Source organism: Monodon monoceros, unplaced genomic scaffold, assembly GCF_005190385.1.
Source record: "Monodon monoceros isolate NGI ecotype Baffin Bay Population unplaced genomic scaffold, NGI_Narwhal_1 Contig2100_ctg1, whole genome shotgun sequence".
Classification (NCBI taxonomy): Eukaryota; Metazoa; Chordata; class Mammalia; order Artiodactyla; family Monodontidae; genus Monodon; species Monodon monoceros.
Window position 1 is genome coordinate 1 of NW_021697998.1, and position 6,584 is coordinate 6,584.

Here is a 6,584-nt window from a genome sequence, read left to right on the forward strand (position 1 = left end):
AAAAAGACATTGAGGTACCATGGCTCCCTCTCCTAACACACCCTTTTTGTATCCGAGAGCAGAGACTCAGCACCTTTCTGTACAGAAATGGAGACAGGAAGAGGCCAGAGGATGAATGACAGGCACGAATGAGGTGGAACTTTGAAGAGCAACATGGAAATGAAATAATTCTTCTGTATTTGGTAGGTGGGGAAAATGTACCAGCGTGTATGCCTACTGGGACCACGTTTTCCAGAACAGTTAAGCCCAGTGTCAACTATGCTGTCCCACCTTCCTCGTTAGTAGGAACATACTGTTACTTGAATCTTTGCTTCCTGTTTCTTGATACCTGGTTGAGAAGATTATCACAAGAACTGCATCTTGTTAGCAAATACACTGTTTTGAAATGATTGACACTCACTGAAGAGTGGCAACTCCAAGCTTGCTCTCTCTTGATCTTGGAGTATTTAAGTCTGGAGTGCAGGAGTGGGTTATGGGGAAAGACCATTGGAATTCTTATGTCTTCAGCATAATGGTTATAGCATAATGGTTAGGAGTGTAGGTGCTGGTTCAAATCTCTGCTTTCCACTTGCTAACCATATGAGCTTGGGCAATTTACCTGATTACCTGAACCTCAATACTCCTGCCTATAAAATGATGTTAATAATATTTCATCCCCATAGACTTGTTTTCAATGTTAAAATGAAGTCACTTACACCAAGCACTTAATACAATGCCTAGAGCATAGTAAAGTCTATTATTATTACTATTACTACTACTACTATTATTATTATTACTATCACGATGCCAGGTGCTATTTTTCCTATGCCTTATTCCATTATCTTCTGCCCTGTTCCCCCATTTCTGTCTTGTTTCTGTACAAGGGTAGGTTTGTCACAGAGCATTTTCTTTCCCTAGTGTCTGACTCTTAGTCATCAAGGTGACTGGTCCACGACCCCGGCATTCATTGCTGCTCGTTGAAGCAACCCATTTTGAGAAGGGGAGTTGGATATTGATGCCAAGTTGGGTCAAGGAGAGAGAATTTTCTCTCTTCTGCACTCAGAGAGCTAAGTGAAATATTCAGGCCTCAGAAGGAGAATCAGGCAAAGGGCAACATGCTTAATTTCATACCTTAGTGATTAAGAACAAGTCAGACAGGCTGGATTTGAACTCATTTCCGTCATGTACTGACAACGGGATCTTAGGTGCTTTTGTAACCCGTCTGAGGCTCAGTCAACACCTGAAAGAGACGAATAACATTATCAGAACCTAGCGTATAGCCTCGTTGTAATAAGTGAGTAAATCCTTTTAAAACGTTCAGCACGTTGTTTGGCATATAAACACTTAATAAAATTTAGCTTCTTTGACTACTACCGCTGCTAATATTATTAAGTAGCTGAGCAGATCCGAGGCCCATTTTTTTCTTAGATTGCACATAATCATTTGGACAACCAGCTCACATTGATCAACCGTTGCTTATATATAAACCCCCATGAACCCAAAGGTGCTTTAACTCTCTCCCAGTCAGAGCCTGTTCTGGGGGCAGAAGCAACACCGGCACTACCCCCGTCATCTTTGCCTTTATTGTCACTACACTCGCCGGCCGTACTGAGCACTTTCTGTTTGCCAGGCACCAAATTTAGCCCTGCGTATGCACTATATCATGTAGTTCTCACGCTCCACTCAGGTGGGAGACATTATCATCATCCCCAGTTTTCAGGTAAAGACGCCGAGGTGTTGGAAAGGTAAGAAACTTGACCCACAGCAAGAGATGGAGCCGGAGTATTCAAACCCTTCTCTCTGACCTCAAGAACCCTTAAATATTAGCATACTACTACATCCTGGTAAGAAAATCTGCTTCCAGCCACTCTGGTGAGAGTAGAAATGATTCTCAGTCCCCACATTCCTCTATTGCCCATGCCACCCTAGCCTCAGGACTAGGGGGGAAAGGAAGTGATCTCTTCAAAGAGCAGCCAAAGGGAACCTACTCCCTTCTGCCTTTTCGTAATCAACTAACCAATATTTTATTTCCTTCTTAAGAGTCCCCACATGTTCCTTTTGGTACTTAGCTTGGCCTTTTAGAATTCTGACATTCTGTACGTGACTCATCCACTGTATTTCATGTTAATTTATTGAGGTCAAGTATAGGGTCTTACTCATCCTGAAGTCCAGTTATCCCCTGCCACATCTAACTCTGTTCTCTTCTTCTTGTAGGACATCTGCAGGTATTTATTTGAATTTTGTTGAATTGTTCTCATCAATAGTACATTAAAAGTTATACAGAAAGTGCTTTCTTATAAGGAAAACCATCTAAATAGATTTCTAGCTCTTTACTTTTTATAGCACTATTGTAGAGATTATAGATCTCCAGGTAATATTTTTTAGATTGAGTTCTTCATATCATCTTATTTTTACATATAATGATAAATCTGAATTTTCTCTATCAAACCTCCGAGACTTCACTGGCTTGTAACTTAGCTCGTTGATTATGTGTTGTTGACTTTTCCATTTACAATGATATTTGATCCTGGTAAGGATGGGGCTGGGTGGGAAGGTACATCTTAGGGCCATAAATTGGTTTTGTAGAGAACTAACATAAAGATCTAAAGTCTCATCATATTTCTGCAGAACTCATGAATCATTTTATTATAATTCCATTCATTCAGGGAGTATAAAACCATTTTCCAATTGTTATTCCTAATTTGTTCATCTTCTCTTCCTTAGTCTTAGTGAGAAGAGAGCAGGCTGAATGGAAGAAAGTCATTATGACCACTGGGGCCACTAGGGTAGGCATCAGTCCCAGAGTTTTGTTTTCATCTCTCCGCTATTAATGTTGGCTAATGTCTTGAGTGCTTACTTGGTGCAAATTACTTAGCCGACCATGGCAAATGGATTGTGTCATTTCATCCCCTGATAGTCATACAATTAATGTATGTATTATTATGATATCCCATAATGCATACATGGAACAGAGCCTCAGAAGTAGTTATTTGCTCACCAAAATATGGTAGATGTGGAATTTGGACTCAGGTCTGATAGACTCCTAAATCACTCCTAGTGATTTTTACCACTAAATTAAAGTTGTATACCTCTGGAGAGTAGATAGTTTCTAAAATTTCCTCAGCTCTAACGTTTTATAATTAAATTTTTGTCTGATGGCAAGCTTAACAGTTAAGATGGGTAGGAAGGAATGCCAGCCTGTTGAATGGAATTTCCCTGAAATAAGCCTGTTTTATGACACCAGTTCACTCATTCATTCACTCAGCATGTATTGAATGTTTGCTCTGTGCAAAGGCATTTTAGGCATCACAGTGGAGTGAGCGCCCCTTCCATAGACTCTCCTGCAGCACTCAGAGAAGTCTTGGACTGGTTTGCCTGTTATGGAATGGGGCTTGGTGATAGAAGCCTGGTTTGTCCTCCACTGATAAAACTAAGACATACTCATATGAGTTTATAGGCATCTTGAAGCCGTGGGATAGTAACACACATGAATCTTACCATTTTTGCCTGGGATTAATGATATAAAGGCTTTGGATTTGGGTATGGAAAATGGGTGCAATTATGGGCGTGTTGGTTCTACATATATATGGACATCACGTGTCATCAGCCTGCAGCTACCTGCCATTCCTCACTACTTCTTTTCACAAACCAAACAAGTACCTTCTTATCTCTCCTGTGGATAAGCTCTTGACAGTGGCACTAGGGCCTCCCTCAATAAGTACATCATTGGCTAAACCAGTGCTTTCCCAGATATGCTCATTGAACAGCCCTTAAGGTGGATTGACATTCCACTGCCTAGAATAGAATATGGTGTTCTTTAGAAATCGGGGGGAAAAAATAGGCCACCAGATGTACCTTCTTTACTTTAAATTGTTTATATATATATATATATATATGAGCAATTGTTATATATGTGTATGTATACTTGTTCATATATATGAATGATTTAAAATTGAAGAGATATATATATATACACACACATATATATATATGTATATTTAAATTTTGGCTTCTGTTAGCAAGTAGTAAATTAAATTATTAGCAGATCCATACTGCAGGGAAATAACCAATCAGATTTCATTCAATAGCTTGCTTTTTTGTAGATTTATGGTTGTGATTTTATATCTGCAGGTATGTTTGCTGAAGAAAATATTTCTACCACTTTACACAAAATTAAATTCATTTAATACCAATGCGGCATGTCTCAAATGTCTTAATACAGTTTTAATCTTTAATCGCATCAGAAGTATGGAATTAGAAACATACCCCAAAATCATTTGAAGATATGATTACTTTCATTTCCCTTATACTTTTGAGACTTTTGAAAAATAAGTATTTAGTTGTACTTATCTGTTTCTGTCTCTCTAAGGATAGCAAACACTGAAACACAATTATTTTTAAAAGTCAATATTAAAAGTATATTGTCCAAGATGATCAAAACTAAGGAAGTGGCAAAGAAATTCAAAAATTTAAACTTTCAAAGGGTGCTTTTTTTGTGAATGTGTAGTACTTGTTCTTCTGAAGGAATTAATCTTTTTAAAAATTTAATTAACTTATTTTTTATTGAAGTATACTTGGTTTACAGCATTGTGTTAATTACTGCTGTCCAGCAAAGTGACTCTGTTATACATATGTATATACATTCTTTTTCATATTCTTTTCCATTATGGTTTATCACAGGATATTGAATATAGTTCCCTGTGCTATATAGTAGGACCTTGTTGTTTAGCCAATCTATATATACCAGTTTGCATCTGCTAATCCCAAACTCCCAGTTCATCCCTCTCCCACCTGCTTCCCCCTTGGCAGCCACCAGTCTATTCTCTATGTCTCTGATTCTGTTTCTGTTTCATAGATAGGTTCATTTGTGTCATATTTTAGATTCCACATATAAGTGGTATCATGGCATTTGTCTTTCTCTTTCTGACTTACTTTGCTTAGTATGATAATCTCTAGTTGCATCCATGTTGCTGCTGCAAATGGCGTTATTTCATTCTTTTTTTTATGGCTGAGTAGTATTTCATTGTATATATGTACCACATCGTCTTTATCCATTCATCTGTTGATGGACATTTAGGTTGTTTCCATGTCTTGGCTATTGTGAATATTGCTGCTGTGAAGATCAGGGTGAATGTGTCTTTTTGAATTATAGTTTGGTCTGGATATACGCCCAGGAGTGGGATTGCTGGATCATGTGGTAGGTCTATTTTTAGTTTTCTGAGGAACCTCCATACTGTTTTCCACAGTGGCTGCACCAACTTACATTCCCACCAACAGTGTTGTAGGAGGGTTCCCTTTTCTCCACACCCTCTCCAGCATATGTTATTTGTAGACTTTTTAATGATGGCCATTCTGACTGGTGTGAGGTGGTACCTCATGGTAGTTTTGATTTGCATTTCTTTAATAATTGGCAGTGTTGAGCATCTTTTCATGTGCCTATTGGCCATCTGTATTTCTTCTTTGGAGAAATGTCTCTTTAAGTCTTCTGCCTATTTTTTTGATTGGGTTGTTTGCTTTTGTTGTCATCAAGTTGTATGAGCTGTTTGTGTATTTTGGAAATTAAGCCCTTGCTGGTCGCATCGTTTGCAAATATTTTCTCCCATTCTGTAGGTAGTCTTTTCATTTTGTTTATGGTTTCCTTTGCTGTGCAAAAGCTTGTAAGTTTGATTCTGTCCCCTTTGTTTATTTTCATTTTTATTTCTATTGTCTTGGGAGACTGACCTAAGAAAACATCGGTATGATTTATGTCAGAGAATATTTTGCCTGTGTTCCCTTCTAGAAGTTTTATGGTGTCATGTCTTATGTTTAAGTCTTTAAGACATTTTGAGTTTATTTTCGTGTGTAGATAGGTTCATTTGTGAAAGGATGTGTTCTAACTTCACTGGTTTATATAAGGCTGTCCAACTTTACCAACACCACTTGCGGAAGAGACTGTCTCTTTCCCATTATATATTCTTGCCTCCTTTGTCAAAGATTAATTGTCAAAGATTAAGTGAGGTGTGTGGGTTTATTTCTGGGCTCTGTATTCTGTTCCATTGATCCATATGTCTGTTTTTGTGCCAATACCACGCTGTTTTGATTACTGTGACTTTGGAGTACTGTCTGAGTCTGGGGTGGCTATGCCTCCAACGTTGTTCTTTTTCTTCAGGATTGCTTTGGCAATTCTGGGTCTTTTATGGTTCTGTATGAATTTTAGGATTATTTGTTCTAATTGTGTGAAAAATGTCATGGGTAATTTGATAGGGATCGCGTTAAATCTGTAGATTGCTTTGGGTAGTATGAGCATTTTAACAATATTAGTTCCTCCAACCCAAGAACATGAGATGTCTTTCCATTTCTTTGAATCATCTTCACTTTCCTTTATTAATGTCTTACAGTTCTCAGCGTATAAGTCTTTTGCCTTCTTGGTGAGGTTTATTCCTAAGTATTTATTTTGGGGGTTGTGATTTTAAAAGGCGTTGTTTTTTTACGTTCCCTTTCCGATATTTCATTGTTGCCATAAAGAAATGCCACCAATTTCTGTATGTTAATCTTGTATTCTGCTACCTTGCTGAATTTGTTTATCAGTTGTAGTAGTTTTCATGTAGAGTCTTTAGGGTTCTCTA

The 6,584-nt window shown here is 37.9% G+C and overlaps 1 long non-coding RNA gene across 1 annotated transcript; it reads left to right on the plus strand.

The window, feature by feature from the left end:
- The first annotated feature begins 6 nt into the window (after positions 1–6).
- On the plus strand, positions 7–4,419 carry LOC114894181. The gene is made up of 2 exons (XR_003793159.1): positions 7–277; positions 2,704–4,419. It is a non-coding gene; the product is annotated as an uncharacterized LOC114894181 (long non-coding RNA).
- Positions 4,420–6,584: the final 2,165 nt, after the last annotated feature.